The sequence below is a fragment of the Schistosoma mansoni genome, chromosome 1, assembly GCF_000237925.1.
Source record: "Schistosoma mansoni strain Puerto Rico chromosome 1, complete genome".
NCBI classification, from domain to species: Eukaryota; Metazoa; Platyhelminthes; class Trematoda; order Strigeidida; family Schistosomatidae; genus Schistosoma; species Schistosoma mansoni.
This window is the reverse complement of record NC_031495.1, coordinates 24,325,043-24,344,197: the sequence shown is the minus strand read 5'-3', so window position 1 is coordinate 24,344,197 and position 19,155 is coordinate 24,325,043. Positions and strand designations below refer to the sequence as shown.

At 31.6% G+C, this 19,155-nt stretch overlaps 1 non-coding gene across 1 annotated transcript; it reads right to left on the bottom strand.

Annotated features, from left to right (window-relative positions):
- Positions 1-18,184: 18,184 nt before the first annotated feature.
- Smp_tRNA_02100_Pseudo_TCG.1.1 lies at positions 18,185-18,256 on the bottom strand. Its single transcript has one exon. It is a non-coding gene (tRNA).
- Between the last annotated feature and the right edge of the window lie 899 nt (positions 18,257-19,155).

The window sequence follows — 19,155 nt, the reverse complement described above, 5'->3', positions numbered from 1 at the left end:
TCTTATTATAAATAAAGATGTACTTGTTAGAATACAGAAACAAAAAAGTAACCATAATATTGATGCCTGAATTTAAATGAAATTCACTATGATAAAACTTAAGTAATTCATGGTAATTAGTCAGTCTATTCATGTATATCATCAGTTAGAATACGGTTCAATTCAAATACTGAACAGTGTATGATACATCATGGATTATTACATCAGAATAGATAATAGGTTTATTTGTATGCACTCTAAATAATAATAGCCCAAACGCTACTTCATTCTCTTAGATTAGTACATTTGAGTTGAACAACAAAATATAACTTTGTAAGCGTTATAATGAAGTGCAGATACTAAAGTATACACTGTTTGTGATACTGTGAGACGAAACAGTCATAGCCATTCATAAATCACGTAGAACTTGACACAAACATACATCTGATAAAATTGTCGAATCATATCTGCAAAGTTAGATGAAATTAATAATATTTGAAGCAAAAGGATTTGGTGAATATAGTAATGTCACGAATAGAGAAAATGAATATAAGCTGTAGACAAACGAGAATTTGATACTTATGACAGTGTTCTATAAGCTAAAGCTTGAGAGTGGATGGAACATAAAAAATATTTTGATTGTCTAAGTATTCAACAACCTTGCTTCCTATGGTTAACCTATACGTTAATAAATAGCAATCTTGAAGCAACATTTAGGATTTAAAGGAGAAGGATCTCATCCTCGAACATTCTTATTTGTTATTCAAGGAATCTGGAGGGCTCTTGTTCTTGTCAGTCTTATTTTTAAGATCATATCTATAGTGAGGTTGTATTAAATAGACGGCCTTGACAGGTGCATCTCTACTTAATCAATTCATATGAATCCTCCATAATTTCTTACCCGACAACTGGTATTTAAATGTCTCAGTTACAGTCTGGTTAACAATGAAAAAATTATAATTTGAAGAGAAACTGAAGTTTCGTTGGCACATTTACAGTACTTCAACCGAGTCTACATTCAAAAGAGTGTTGACCGTTGACGTGTTGAGAAGTTACAGTTACTAATTTCTAATTTGCAAAAACTTCAGACATATAACAACAATTCGCATTAATATTCAGTCTATACGTGACTCATATTGTTACTGTTTCAATATACAGATAATTAAATACAATGTTTATGTCCAAACCTCATACACACATCTAATAAAATATTTTCATACTAATTATATTAATTAATAAACAATTTGGATTCTTGATACAGGAATAACTCTGAAAGTTTGAAGTAGTACTACTAGTCCAAAGTCCATATAAAAATTTCCAGGACACTCAAGATCTCTGTGCTCGTTCACTGAGAAAAATACAATTGATTCAACAAAAGTCTATTTTTAGTACAAAGTTTTTTTACATAACTTATCTCTAGGGTAGAAAAAAGCTTTAGATTTAATAAAATTACTTGTGAATTTTTTGATTTATTTGTCCTATATATTTGATTTTTTCATTATATAGATATATGTATAAGTAAACGAATAAATATACAGGTCTACTAGAGCTGAGTACCTGTGTAAATAGTTATAATGATGACAAAAAGAAACTCCATAAAGTGAAGTTTCAATAACAGTTTATCTTTAGATTTTTTGATGACAATAAACTTAAATGACTAATAGTAATACAGGTAATAATAAATTCACTAATCAGTGGGTATCAGTGAAATCAATTAAAGAAGTTCATAAAATTATATAATTGACAAAATATAATACTAAATAAATAGAATAAATAAGTAATCTTTAGAACACTTATTGATTTTGATAAAATTTGAATGTTGAGAATCCGACAAAGGAGAATACATCCCTTTTTGGGTTTTGATAAAGAGATATTTCTACGAACTATTACCATCAATGACATTCCACCACAATTATAAAAATTTGGTTTATATATATATATAAATATATATATATATATAAACATGTTATTTTAAAGGACAGTGGTCTGTCTTTAAGATCAAAAATATAGTTTCATCAATTCACAAAATATGTAAATAGCAACACCTTTTAAATTATGTTACATAATTCAAGTCGAAATTAATCGGTTTAACTGATCGGAATATATAATACATACACCTAAATATTGCTTATCCTAACAGAAAATGCTTATTATTATGAGGATAGATTAAAAGTAGAATGAAGTGATCAAACAAAGATATGAATGGTATCAGTATATAAAAGAAATTACCATGAAATAACGATAGAAGTGAAAATGAGAAAAAGATAGTTGTTCTTTCGCGGATTTCTGTATCATAGAGACTATTAGTGCTCTAGGTGATCATGAATATACTCTGTCAAAGCCTTTATAAATTGTAAAACAACACTAGAACTGATTACAAATTTTAATCTAAAGACGAAATTAACTCTTTCCACTACCAAAACTAAAAATATCAGATTATGGTATCAAAATAAGAAAGAAAATACTTCCTAGTTGGTAAGACGAGATAAAAAGTCCAAATGAAATTTCGATTCATTGTGATTTCCGCTCAACATTACTTCTGTTTTCTTTAATTCAATATGGTGATTACTCAGTGTTGTATTTGTTTTGTTTTTCAGTGTGATATTTTATTCGTTATAACATTAACGTATTAGAGTCTGATGTTTATTCAAGATACAATATTCCTTGTGTTAAATTAACATGAACTATGCTCAACATGATATGCATCATGTGACTTGTTACAACTTGAGTATTTTTCATAGATTTAATTTATTCTAATTACTAGTCGAAATGGGTGTACAATCAGTATATACTGAGTGTATTTTCGATTAGGGTCGTCATATTTTGGGTTTAATAAATCTTCATTTGTACAAGTCTTGATGTTCTTACTTCGCGTCGTGGGAATTGCAGTGGTTCAACACATTTATTGAAGGTATATGAACTTTAAATTTACTAACGGCTTTTTCAAGCAATATGTCTTATCCAATCTTTCTAAAGGTATAACGTAAACAATGTAATTTCATCTAGTGAGAATAGTACAAGTGTTATCAGTAATTATTGTTACTTATGTACTAAGCGCCCATAAATTATGGATCTATTAAGTCCAAGATTGATTAAAGATCCGAACAAAATTATAATCTCAGAAAAGATAATCTTAAAACCTTGTTACATTGTATTGTTTATTAAATAAGTATGAAAACTATGTCCCAGCCAACAAGTGGTAATCAATTTTTTATCAGACATTTTAGTAATTATGTTAGACGAATCAATAAAGCTGTCTAAAAATGTAATAGTTGGCGTTTCAATCCAAAAATTTATCGATGATACTAATTCAAGTTTATTTGTGTTTATAGTAAATAATTATAAATCAATAGAATTATTTTCCTCAAGAAATACGGACATGATAACACATTAACTGTAAAGTGTTTTAACTGTGTATAAATACAATGGTAATCATTGAGTAGTTTTTAATAGTAGGCAATGAAATCAGACATTCTATTTGTGTTTGAGGCTTTTCAATCCATTCGGAGCTATTGTTTTACATGACTATTGATTGTTTCTTCTTGCAAACAATTTCCCGGTGATTGACGAAGAATTATCAATTATTATGCAGTGGATTGTGTCATTAACGTTGGCTTTTTTATTTAAGGGATTTCGGCAGTATGCCTGATATATATATATATATATATATATATATATATATATATATATTAGAATTACATCGGGATATAATTTATTTTTTTGTTATTTCATCTACTCTCATAATAACTAGTGGCGCATATTCTTTGTGGTCGATTCCATTATCAGGCTTATTGCTTATTCTGTAACTTGATAATTTAAACTTACATGATTATAGATGATATTTATGGTTATTTTAACCAATAAATTAAAGTATTTAGTACATGTTTCCCATCAAATCAGATTACTACAACTACATCTAATCTAATTGAGAAATTTAGAGCCCACAGAATACCATGGATTCATTTTATCCTACAATCTACTTTGTATATGTCATAAAAAAGGACTGAGTGAATCACAAAATATGGTGATCTGGAAAATGGCTTGGTTTTTGCCCTGTTGATATTAATAATGAAAGTCGTTAAAATAATCCAGTGTTCAGGAAGTCAAAAACCTCTGAATAAAATATACTCTAGGATGAATTTCAGATTATAAATCAGAGTATATTGACTGAATCATTCAGCCTTGGCTGATCATTTTCTGAAATATAAGATGTGTATTATTATACTGTATTATGGGTAAAATAGGTCAGGGTTATCTTTAACCAGTGGTTTAAGTAATAGGAATGAAAATCTTATTTATTGCTTCTTGACTTTCAATGACTGTCTAAATTAAAACAGTCTGCGATGTATCTCATAAAATCCAACAGATTCCATGAATAACTAGATTAATGATCTGTAATGTTTGATTCATCTTGACCTAAACATAGTATGTATTTCTAGAACTGATAAAAAAATGAACGAATAGGTTGACAAAAATTGGGCGCCAAGTATAGAGAAGACATTGGTTGTGGAAATTATATCTGAAATAAACTGAGCGATTGGAATCTAAATAATTCCAACGTTTTATCCAGCAAACGTTTCTGTACTTCTTCAAAGTCCAGACACGTTTACTGGATAAAACGTTGGAATTATTTAGATTTCAATCGCTCAGTTTATTTCAAATATTATTTTCATAAATAATAAAATAAATAACCAGCAGCACAATAAATTTTTAAATTTTTCTCTTTAAAATGACTTCCAGCTTATTATATATATGTCATATGTAATAGATAATCGGCTTGTACATCTTTTATATTACCTATAGAAGTATGGCTAAATGAAAAACATCTCATTTTCAACGCAAAATCCTTTTAACTCTGTTAAATAAGAGTTATGAATTGCAATAAAAAACATAACATGAAATAAACAGTTTTTTGTTATTGTCGTTGTTGTTAATTTAAATTAACGCCTAACAAGCAGAAAAAATTGCAATGGAGAGGTGTACATTTGATATAAACAACCAATTAATCAAACTAGCAAACAACAATGAAATGATATTGACGAGGGAAACAAAACCAACACAATATAAATGACAACAATGACAAGACCTAAGCAAAATAAGAAAAAAAACAAGGAACATTTATTTTCTAGTTCTTTGTTTTACCGAAGAGAAAATTAGGTGTCAACATCTCAATGAAATAATTATCGTTTATCTAAGAAGATAATCATCGGTATCATTACTACTATTATTGTTATTACTATTACTATTTCGATTAAATCAAACATGAGAATATTCAATTTTATTGATGATAATTAAGATGTTGGAATACCAACATAGAAATCCCAGGACAGTGGGCTAGTGAAAAGATTACAAACTAGTAATAAATTTACGCTTTGAATTTGATATCAGGATGGAATGACATAGAAATTAAAAAGAAAAAAGTTTAACTAAAAACGAAGAACAGAAAACGGTGGTAAATAATTAAAGGAAGCAAGTTGACTCTTTAGCTTCTTAGTATAAATAAAAGGCATTTTGAGACCACAAGTGAATAGTAATCATAATAAGTATGGAACTTTAAAATATTCATCAGTTGAACAATAGGCGATAAGATTATCTATTTTGATTGACTGATTACTGGTTAGTGACCAATGTCACTTTTTTTAGTCCCCCTTAATGTTGATCAGATTCTGTCGATCAAGTTCCAGTGTAATCATTAGTTTAAATGACTCTACGTCAATTGTATTATATTTAGACGTTAATTGATTGCAGGTATTTGGTTTAATCAGACAAATATGATATTGGCCACTAATTAGCAATCGATTTAAATACATCACTTTACATAGGATGTCAGTAGTTGCCTAAACTGGTAAGTATTAAACATTTTCGACTGCAAAACTGGATAATCTTGGTTAGAAGTTATCAGGGAATAGATGTTTTCAAGAATATAGCCGGTATCTGGAGACAGTAAGCATCAAAGGCGGCCTACTTGAATATCTATTCCACTTGTTCCTACCATTTGTATATTTCAACAAGTTATGTTCTTTAGTTTATTTTAACGTACTACTGGTCTATTAATCATATAACCTATTCAGCTGACGATTCCTCAACTGCTAAATTCTTACTGTGGACCACTAATCGACAGGGTGGTCTATCTTTAAGTCCTACTAGATCCAAACATTTAACTTATTGTGGTGTACTCACATTTCAAGCATCCTGGTTAAATTAGTTACAAGAAGATCGCTCAGTATCACTATAAGATTTTAATATTTGTCGTCAGGATCGATCAAGCAATAAGAAAAGGTATGGCAACATTCTAAAATATAAAGTGGTGTCGATCTACTTCTGCATTTTCTAAATTTTCAAACAAATGTATCGACTGTTTAACTTTATGATGCCATTAAAAGTACTTGAACGAATATAATAATGCTTATGTTACCAAAATCTACGTGACTCCAGACAGAACATCATCTACACTATCTGTTTCCGTTGATGAATTCATTGAATTTGCTGTCACTGCCTTCAACTGTTCCCTTTCATTTGTATGTGGTGATTTCAATTCATGTGACTGCAGCTTCCTTTTATCACTAGGTTACAAAAATGTAGTAGATTTTCCGTCTAGCTTGGATGTCCATTTAGACAGTTTTCATAAATGATGTGGGAGTATATATTACTTATAAACGTGCCGCACTGTCTAGATCTGATCATTGTATCATTCTTGTTCTAACTAGCATTTATGGCAAGCTTGGAAAGAGTACAATCTAATATCAGACAATGAAAGACAAATACAGGTATTACTAGGAAGAAACTATTCAAAATCTGAAAAACACGTTTCGTATGACAAATCTGGAATTATTTACAGGTGACTGATTGAAAGCACCGTTTATGTTATCACTTGTTACCTTAACTTCTGTCATGATAATTGTTGTCGCACTGAAACCATTTTGATCTCGACAATTAGAATGATTACGGAGGGTAAAAGAAGGAATATACAAGGAGAAAAACCCCAATGAAGTTTGAAAGCTCAATGGTCTAATAAACGGAGAGATTAGACGTCTAAACTCTATGTTTACTCAGAAATTCCTACCTTAGAAAAAAACTTCACGTATGTAGAAACTATTGAAAGAGCTTGCTGGTAAGAGATGCATTAGAGACGATAACCAGCTGAATATTTGTGACTAAAATAAGTCTTCTACACGTCAGTCATACTTCCTATATTCGCAGGTTTGAAGACTGGTTGTGTCCCAACTTTCACTGAAGCCAATGTCCAAAAATGTCTCCAGTCACGCGACTCATCCCAATGTTTAGGACCTGATGAAATCCCAATCCTCTTTTTACGAAGTGTGCTGACATTATCTGTTATCCATTCACGAGTATTTTTAACAAATCCTTCTCAGCTAATCTCATGCTGAGAATGTGCAGAAAGATAGAGATAATCCCAATGCCTAAGAAAATGTCTGGAGATAAGAATCTAAAATTTAGGCCCATAGCAATAACTTGACATTTTCTCTCATTTCAAACTTTGATGAAAAAGTAGATCGATTCATATCAGTTTCCTCAACAACGCCAAAGGAGCACTTGAGATACTGATGTCGTTCCGAATCATAATATAGTGTTCAGCCTGGAAAAAAGTAAGATGTACTTTCAATGCGCATTTCTAAACTATACTTATGCCTTTTACTCTCCGACAGTCAGCCATAACGTAGAAATTCGTACGTACGTACATCAGTTCGAGTTGCCTTACCACATTAACACAGAGATACAATTGTCAATCCAAACCCCATAGGGATAGAGGTAGTAAGAGGATAAGTAGTAATTCCAAAGTTTCACTACCTTATCAATCGATTTGCCATCCTTACCTAGTACCCGTTTCGTAAAAACTACATTACTTACTCGGTGGTCCCAGGATATACGAGCAATGCTTCGAAGACACCTATGATCTAATATCAGTAGCCTACGAATATCCTCTACTCTTGCCGACCATGTTTCACTGCCATAAAGTAGGCGGAACGAACTGTTGTGCAGTAAATCCATCCTCTGGTTGGTAGACAGATATCCCTCCTACTCCATAAATGACCCAAGTTGGCAAAAGCTAGACGAGCCTTCTGTTTTGTGCTGTGATCTCGTCACACACCAGAACACAAGGGCTGATGAGACTCCCAAGATAAGTGAAGCGGTCGACATGCTCAACTACTTCACTCTCTATCATTAGTTCAGGTGTCGATGCAATCCAATCCTGAAGTAACATTTTGCATTTCAAGGGGGAGAATCGCATCCCGAACATGGCTGCATTGTTGCTTATAGTGGTCAGAAGACTATGCATTTTCACCAAGTAGAACTACATCATCGGCGTATTCTAAGTCAACAAGTGAGCCTCCCGGTAAAAGTTCAACTCCTGGAGATTTAGATGATGAAAGTGTTATCTCTAAAAGTATGTCAACGACAAAGTTAAACAAGAATGGGTAGAGTGGACAGCCCTGACGAACACCACTCGAGGTAATCAATTCTGATGACGGTTCGCCATAAGCTCTAACTCGACAAGTTGTGTTCGAGTAGAGAGCCTTTATAAGGTTAATGTACTTCTTTGGTACTCCTTTCAGTGACAAACACTGCCATAGAACCTCACGATCAACGGAGTCTAATGCCTTCTTAGGGTCGAGAAATACTACTATTGTGGGGCGTCTGAATGTGTGTCTATGTTCTAGGACCTGACATGGTATGAATATCTGGTCTATACAACCATGTCCAGGTCGGAAATCAGCCTGGTTTTCTCTAGTCTGCTCTTCACGGGCTTTGGTTAGGCATCGAAGTATTATTGAAGCTAATATTTTTTGGACACTATATTAGTCAAACTGATTCTTCTGTGATTGTCACAAGAGGACTTTTGTCCTTTCTCATAGACTGGCACAATCAGTGATTGGGACCAGTCAGACGGAATTACGTCTAGTTCCCAGATTCTACCTAAGACCCTAGTCAATATCGCTGCTAATACTGGACCTCCATCCTTAAAAATCTCAGAGGTAAACTTGTCGGAGCCTGCTGCTCTCCCTCGCTTCAGATTTCCCGTAGCTTTTCAACCTCGTAAAGAGTTGGAGGACTTACATTAACTTGCCATTCAGGTCGGCTGTGGGTCTTGAAAAACTGAAGTGTGGCTGAAGACCAGTTGAACTGATCCCTAAAGTGTTCTGCCCATCGATCCAATCTCCTGGATTGAGAATGAATGATACGTCCATCTTTTTCCAAGACAGTTTCGCTAATAGTTGGGTTCCTAATACCGATTTCTTTAACTAGTCTGAATAGTTGTCTGCTGTTACCTATTGCCGCTGCCTTTTCCATCTCTCTTGCTTTCACTACCCACTGCTGTTCGCGATCATTGCGTAGGCTTTTTATTAGCCTGCGCATTAGCTAACACCGCTCTTCGTTATGTTCGGAGCCAGATGGGATGAGTTTTCGAGCATCTATCAGTGCTGTAGATGCTGGTGAGATTCATTGTTTCTCCCTAACCTTATGGTTTACCGTCCTAGCAGATATCACTGCTAGTTTTACGATCTGTCAGTTCTTGCATGTTACTTATCACTCTTTACTGATCTTCATTATTCTTCCGCGTGTTTTCAGAAAAGACTTTACCGTATTGCGGAGATTGCTGAAAGCAGTTAGCAGGGTGTGTGGTGAGTCTTTTAAGGTCATTTTAATTATTGTTGTGGATAGACATCTTACAAATTCTTGTTAGGTCTTGTCTTCTCAGATGATAACCATCTACTTCATTCATATTTTTCTTCTTGTGTATCTTCTCGTAGAATGAGATGCCAATACATCAGGATACATGCACGCAAGCAAAGATATAAAAGCTCTACAATATCTTATCTAGCAACTGTACGATGTGACGAGCAGATTGTTAGAGCTGACCGGATCGACAACTTGTATTATTTAACATTTTTCTCATTAAAATGTTGTATAGATTCAAATCTCTCTAAAAATACATTTTATTTACTTTTAGGTAGTTCATTTACATAATTTATTCATATACGTATGCAGTCGACGGTTTGCTTTATTTTTTGCTTTGCAAAAGAAATTTGTTGAAACACCTTTTGTTAAGAATTCTATATTGCACCAAAAATATAATGCTGAATAAAGCCAACAATAATAATTATTATTATTATGATTGTGTCTTGCTGACAAGAATCAACTAGCACAAAACCTATGTCTATGGTTTCCCTCCGCTTATTTTCAGCCGCCTATTATCAGATGTATGTATACTAAGAGTGATGGTGGTAACTTGGTGGCTCAGATATTCACGTTTTAATCGATACTTCACGATTTCGAACTCCGGTTGCTATGATTAACTCTCATATAAATGGTGTGCTTTAAATTCGAGTACATAAATTTGCACTTGGTATTAGAGTCACATAAACAAGGAAAACGTTATTTTTCAAAGAGTAATTTTAGTCTCCCTGGAAAATTTACTCATCACTTTCTTTTCATGTCGGTTTATGATTCATATTAATTAATCAATATTTTTATAGACTGACATAACTTCATTATTATGTATAAAACAAAGTACAGATAATAAGATATAAAGTCAATTATTCTATTTTTGGTTTATCAACACCTTTTGGTAATGAATTTTTTTGATGTGTTCATATAGATAACATATATTTGTTTTCATAATGTGTTATAAAACATGTTTATTTAAAGCTTATTTCCTTAGAAGTAAAAAGGAAACAGTGTACACGCAGAATGTGCTTACATATTGATTATATGTGATTTTTTTCATTTGTGATAATTTGCTTCAAGAAGACACTACTATATAGCATAAACTCTTTTAAAGAGCACAATATATAAGAAGAAGTTTTTACTTCAAACTAATCAGAACCAGGACGTTAGAAAAACTGGCTACGTTTTTCACTAAAAAGATATCCGAACTTCATGAATATTATATTTCAGAATCTAGTGTATTATAGGACTTACTTAAGTTTTAATGAAATTAGTCAATGTTATGAATCAGACATATTGAAGATTTTTTTATTTTATATGAGGTCTGATGCAGTTCATCAACATGTGGAAGATAATGAGTCCCATAGGGTTAGGAAGCTATTGTAATAAAACAGAAGAATTTCGAACATCACGTGAAAAAGGGACTCTGTTCACATTTCTGAACACTGAAGTCAACTCATTCCTAACCGAACTAATAATGCTAGCTACATACCACACACCTTTAGGCACATCTTACACTTTATCTTTATCTATTCCATTCAGCATCTTCTGAAACACTTCTTATAGTGCACTAAGTCTCCTAAGTTCACATGGTGCTGATATTACTATTGTTCTAATAATCCAGTAGTAGAGATAATAATAGCTAACAATATTCACAAAAATGTAAAACGGCATAAACGGCAGAGATACTCTCCAGCACTGTACTGTTACTTTTCATTTGTGATCATTTATCTAGAGGTATTCCACTATTCCTATGACCATTTTCACTTAATACGAGTAGAAAACTAGCGGAGAGATATTTTTAATGAACAAATTATGGCTGGCTTTTGTAGCTTTAGAAGCAGCGGTAAGAGAAGAGGGAGTAGAAAGAGAAAACAGAGAAACAACTGTTGATAGGTTACTTAAAGAGAATAAATTTAAGTCGAAGACAACTTTATAAGTAGTTGTTTGAGCGAGCAACACCGCATTGGGTAAAATATCGTCGTGAAATATATAGGAGTTGATTAGAAATTAGTAACCAGCTTAAGTTAGAAAAATGTGAACCGCTGAAGTGATTATGTTACAAAGTAGAAAAATAGAATCAAATAAAAATAATCCTAGGTATTTTGACAGTGAAGACTAAATTAGAATGAAGATGATATAAGATTTAGTGGACAACATAATATCAAATAACATGGCTTCTTACATGATTGTCTTCTATATCATTGTATGCAAATGTCATAAAATAACCATTTGATAAACACACCCTACAAATGTACTAACCAGATCACTAGAAAATAACTACTAAAGTTTTATATTGATCCTTATTCATATGTTTGCAACATAAAATCAAGTGTACACCGCTTTCAGAAGTAAAATAAATCAGTAAATATATATTTCTACAACATTATGTTTCTTTTTGATGTTCATTCATTCTGTTTTCAAAACAGAAACGAATAACAGTATGATTTTTTCAAAAAGTTGATTCACAGTAACATAAACCTTTCTTGATGTCTTCTGAAAGGATTTTGATTAATGAAGGTAAAAGATATCTGTCCCCACGAAACAAACTGCCAATTGTTTTGGTAGTAACTGAACTCTGTTTTTATATTTATCTAAGTGTTGAATGTTGTAGAACATCTCTGTAAAAAATAATAAGCTTCAACAAAATAATTTTACCTCACAGTTCTTGTGGTAATATATCCAGACTGTATTGACCAGTTGTAAGCAGAGATGAACGGTGACTAAGAGTAGAATCTAGGACACACGTTTTGTCCTATTCGTGACTCGTCAGCTGGATGTATTTGAATTCAAGAGTTTATGTTTACTATGGGACTCAAAACCAGTACTGTTCACTTCAAACACCATCGCGTCATCTACTTAGCTACTGGATTCAGATACTTATTGGATTGACCAGTTGTTGTAATCTGATAAGTTCTTTTAAGCCTTCTTATTTGTTATCTCTTGCCCGCTACATTTTACCCACAAATTCACGTGTCAACCATAATTCCAACAAAAACTATTTTCCTTTCTGATAGTATAAACATGTACGTTTTTCAATCCCATAGTTAATCAAATCAAATATCCCCTGTTTATTTATTAAAAGTAAATTTTCTTGGGAACTTATAGAATTAAATGATAGAAAAATGGTCAAAAATCTTGATCAATGAATTTTAGTCCAACCTGTTAAAAGATTAGAAGTATATAGGTTTTAATTCTATGTATAATTGTCAAAAGAAAAGTTGTTTAGTATTTTCTAGGGTTTTATTGGTTAACAGACTGGCGTCGATCTCCAATGTGAAAAAAACTTCAAATTACCTTATCTTGATAAATCCATTTTCTTAATTAAATTTTAAGGAGTATTTAATTCTAATAATTGGTATCTATGATTAAAAATCGTAAAAACTTGCTTTAATTAATACAAATATGCTAAAAAGTAGTAATGTACTATGAATTCGTGTGGTTCAATACATTTCACATAAAACTGTGGACCTAGATTTTGTGCTGCCTGACAAGATGTATCTAAAATCTTAACAGAACTGATATTTCCAGTGAGATTTAAATTCAAGTCACTCAGTGTCGTACTGAGATCTATATTTAAAACGTTTAACGTAGAAAGATATATTAACTCAATTTTTTAAAAATATATCAGAAATAAAATGTTTACCTTTGAATGTTTTGCGAAGATCGTTGATACTATTTTTAGTTAATGTTTTTCAATTTAGCAGAATATTCCTTTAAAAAACGTACATTTGACTTTAGACTATTGAATTATAAACTGACTAAAATTATTATCAAATAAAAGCCACATTTTAGAATATATAGAATAACTGTAACTCTGTTACCGGTACACTAAAAATAAATTTTTAAAATCAGGTTGTTTTAAAAAAAGTAAATACTGGCAAAAAATTAAACTCAAAAGAGTCCGCTCTCCCTTTCGAAATGCTCTTACGTGGCCACGCGTATATAGCCTCTGTCAGGGAAGTCCTACTCACTGCCTTCTCGTGACACCGGTGTTGTTTACGAAATTGAGAGGACGAAAAGCGAATGCCCGGCGCTCTAACCGGGTTGGTGGACATGGGAAGTACACCTAAGGGAGTTGGAAAACCCTGATTCCAAACCAACAGTCCACATGTGCTCCAGGATCCTGAGGGGACAAATGACGTATGAATCAATCGTTGGTCACCGGCTACCATGCAACTGCATCCCCTCACGATGCTCCACTGCCTTGTGGACCAGACCTTTAGGTCAAAGGCTCCAGGTGTGGCCCCTGTAAGAAAACCACCTGCTTCAGTCTGGGCACCTGGGCAGTATCGCAGCCCTCACACAAATCGAATGAGATTTGTGCGGCGCATATATATCTGATGCTTCTTTGTACCAATATTTATGCGTTTAAATAAATAAAATAAGTCAATAAACTATCATGATACGATTTTGTTAATAAATATATGGCTAAGTGTAAATATAATAATAGCTAACAATTTGAAAGCTGAATTAATTGAGTGACATTTGGTCTTTTAAAGTCAACTTTAATTGTCAGTTAACATCAGCAGAAAAAACACTGTACATCTGTTTATTACTGGTTTTAGATTCTTCAACAATGCAAAGCTGTAACTATACATTTCCAGTTTCAAATCTCGTAGGTTCTGAGGCTAACACAATGTGTACATATTGAACGTGATAATTACAATTATAAACTTCCTTAATGTTTTAGAAGCTTACTACGATACTGAAAATACCAGAAGTTTTCAACACTACATAACTGAATAACTAACTGATATCAGTCTTAAAATTAACACCATTTTTGGACATTGTTCCACATTAGTCTACTTTTCGTATTTATATTTCCTTCTTGTATACATTTCTGCATCAAATAATGGCAGTTTTGACAAAGCATCGTATTGACAAAAATATTTACAAAGTTGTTTTTAATTTACTTGAACAGTTGAATATAAATATGACCGTTTGTCAAAAGTTAGTTAACAAGCGGTTAATTCAGAACTAACTTGTCTGAATTTTGTACTTCTACTAATACCAGCGATCAATTGTTTCTTATTTGTAGATATTATGAAGAATGTGACAAATATTGATGATTTAGTAAGAAACCATTACATTTTTATATCAACACCCTATAAAGATAAAATTTACTTTCAATGTAAACTTTATCAGTGTCACTATGAGTCCATTTATCAATCGTATATGTATATGTATATTCTTATAGTTATATTTATTTGTATCAATGAAATAATTTATCAACTTGCATTTGTCCATACTCGGTAGAGATTGTTTTTCAGTATTGTATACTTATCTAAGGTTTTGTTTATCAACTGTATTTAAATGAAATGTGGAGATACAGTTAATTTAACATTATTTATTTAACAATAGGAAAAGGGAATTACAATTCATTAAATTTTATTGCTATTATTATTATTCCAGTTCATTATTCATAACCCCTCAATAAAATTGTAACTTGGGTTTATATAATGAAGTTTATAGCAAGACTGTATAAACTTTGGTTATATATATATTATATATATATATATATATATATATATATATAACAGTTTCAAGCAATCCCTAGACAGTAATACCTTGTCATATGAAATTGAGTTAATTGAAATAAAGTCAGATATGTACTTGTCTTTCAGTTTATTCGGTAAAAATTTCAAAATTTTAATGTATTTTCCTAATATCAGTAAAATATATTAGATTGTCAATAACTGATTCGATCATTTGATTTAATAATATGTTGGTGTTATAAACGCAAGGATGCCGTCGCCAATTGTTATAAACGTAGAGAGAGAGAGAGGATGCTGGTTATAACTTTAGGGGGTTCTGGTTATAACAGTCCTTTTACTTCTTACACGTATGTGGGACGTTAATTTATCTTAGACGAATATCTACACTAGATTCCCACCCAGTGTCTATTCTACAGGACTTCAACAGAACTCAGATCAAGAACACAATATTAGCCTGACTATAACGTCAATATATTTCACACCAAAATCCGACACAAAGAACAGTCAGTCAATAAGTCTCAATAAGTGTCAATCTATAATAAGGATAGGGAAATATATATATACATAACACCTGTCATCCTGTCTAATGTCTGACTCATCAAGACAACCAATCATTATCATTCTCGCCCACACATCAGTTGGTAATGTAAACCCTGGAAAAAAACTTTTAACTGAAAACAGCACGTTTTAAAAATAAACTAAGCCTAAGAAACAATTGCTCGACTAATCGACTGTTAAATATTCCTACTCTCAAGGATAAACCTGTTAATGTGGATAGATTTAGATAAGCCCTAATATAGATGGGCTCTTTACAAAGGTTATTAACTCGTGAATTATGTGAAACTACTATTATTCTTCATTGGTTCTTCAAAGAAAAATAAGTCTTAATGAGTATTATATTCAACATTTTGAATACATTCAGATCTAAATAAATATCACTACCAACCTCAACATAGATATTAATAACGAATTAACTGTTTTGTTGATAACAGTCAACATCAAGTGTACAAACAAAGTGATAACATAAAAAATACTCAAATAAATGTACTTAAAAATTGAATAAATATTCAATTACTTGTAAATTTAAATCATAGTAACGGCATTTTAAATTATGCAAACGATTATTTTAAATTATTCACTATAATTCACATTATTATTTTGTTGCTTAGTTGAAAGATCATAATAGAAATAAAAAGAATGTGATCATCTTATGAACAATTGGGTAAAAAATGAAAATGAAGATCCTCTTGTCCCATAAAGCAGCAGCGTTTCTATTGTAGAAATATTTTTCGTGTTAGTAGTCAGTAGTAATGTTCTACTATACTCATCAACGCATAGGCAACTATTAACATAGTGTACTTGCTAAATAATATGATTGATCGATTTGGAATACTCATATTTAACTTTAATTGTGAAATTTACATCGCTTTAGATTATCCTTGATGTATGTAAACTTAATATATAGGCTTATAAAGAAGGTAGGAAATACTTAGTAATGGTGATGATCGCAGTAATTGTGAGTGTAATAAAGCTAGAATAATTACATAGCTGCCACAGCAATTGGACTCAAAGATTCGAAATTATAAAATTTTTTTATGATGATGGATTATGAAAGCAAAGACGTTTGTATACAATATAAGTTAATTAGGGTTATTTAGAGTTCCATAGTCCTAGAGCGAACATCAGTAATGATATCCATAATTACCACACAAGTTATATCTTTCCCTCAACTTTTAGATCAATTACGACAAAAGAGCCTAAAATACTTGTGAGAAATACGTCACCAGCCAATCTTTTATATTCAATGTACACTATTGTGGTAAGTGCATATACAAAATCAATCGTGAATAGATTGTCTTATAATGAGTGTATGTATATCGCAAAATCTAAAACACTCATTTATTTTGCTGGTCTAAGTGTATTATACTCGTCAGAAGATTATAGAGTAGTAGTTTCAGTTTTGTGTTCGATATCGAATGGTCACTGATAAGGAAGCGTTAACTGAAAATCAAACTCTTCTCCGAGTTTTCTCAATTGTTTGTAGTTGGTTGTTTAAATTAGTTTCTAATGCGACTTAATTTCGAGGTTTACACAACATTTGGAAAATGATCCAGCTCAATTATATACCAAATGAAATCTTACTAATTAGTATGCTGTTCATTCACACTTTCTGACTTGAATAAGATCTGTTATATAATATATTCAAAATTCTATTTATGTAATAATTGTTTGAATAATAATGAACGAAAATTTTATTATAAAGTGAAAACAAATGAAATTATACATAATTTAAAACTATTAATGATAATAGGTCTGATTTTAAAATAAATTAGGCACTTGTTCTGATAAATCTATATACACATGTAACATCATATGACAATATTTTATTGTATAAATTAACATGACAAATTATTTTAATTGTTGTTCATCAATAGCTAATTACCTAAACAAACCTTTATTTACTATGAAACAAATTTCGGTCTAAGAATATATTTTTCTTCGTCAAGAAAAACCTAAAAAAACTGCACTGATTATTCATGTTCGACTATGAAAATCTATGGTACGATTCGACAGGACGCCATTTGCAATGTTGAGAAGTTGACAAACCTTCATCGACTTAAGGTAGTATTACTAAGTATTGGGACCAAAAATATTATTTTTAAGTTAATCGGTCCACAACTGAAATTATGATGAAGTAAATATATGTCAATTAAAAGTTTGGGTTACACAAATTACTATAGTTATTTTTTGTGAGCAATAAAATTCATAATGACTGTACAACACTAGTTTCAGTCAGTTGAACTGGTTACTCCATGAGTTGTCCTCCAAGATTTCTTTTAATTTATAACAGAACAATCCTATCAGAAATGAATTCATCTTAAAGCGATCTAGACATCATCTTATTGAACAGAGATTTCTAAACTATTTTAAACAATCATTATAAGCAAAGATGGATAGTGGCTAGCAGTAGAATCTAGGACGCGCGTTTGCTCCTATTCGGGACTCGCCAGCTGGATGTTCACTCTGGGACTAGAACCCAGTACCGTTCGCTTCGAACGCCATCGCGTTATCCACTTAGCTATGGAGTCCTGATAGCCACTTGCTTGTGCCTTGAGGTGAAGTTTGAATTCACTTAGTCTTGCTTGTTTGAATCTTTCCACTGATGTTTAGGACCGCAAATTGATCAGTCTCTTATTGGCTAGCCAAATAATTATCAATAAAATTGGATACCAATACGAATTACTACTGCTTCCTACAATAGACAGTTTAACCAATGACCCAATCTAAGCAGTATTTTGGAAGATCAAATCAGAAAGTTGAACATACACACAGAGGCTAATTAATTCAGTCATATACATCAATAACTCAACAATAAAAATCTTATCTATAGAAAATTCAATATTCTTCTAGGGAAATCATTTTATATTTTTGACTACTGTTCTCAATATGCTGCAAATATTGTTAGTCTCCAGTGTTCTTAATCGAGTTACTAATTCAATGAACAAAAGTGAATATTTATTCATTGTTCAGATAAAATTTACACAGGAAATATTAGTTCAGAGATTTAAAAGATAATTAGAAATAAATATTACATTCCCTTTGACTTATTCCTGTGCCACATTCTTTTCTGGTTGCTCAATTTGTTTTTGACTACAAAACCTAATCCACCGAGAAATTCTCTTATTGAGTTATTACCTAGATTAATAATATAATGATGGAATTAGATTCACATTTGTATCACATTTTATTTAGTCGTTAGTAAATTTACTTCGTTTGCAAGTCTAACAACAACATACGACAATGAACAAGTGGATATTACTATGACATTAGGGTCAATACATGGCTATTTACTATTGTCATATATATGAAAATAAAACGAGTGATGGTTTCAAAAGGATGGAAATAGTTGTGTAAAAGTAAAAAGCGAAAAAACTATAAAACCATTCTTCATTAAAATGCCTAATAATTTAATTCAGTCTATTATGCC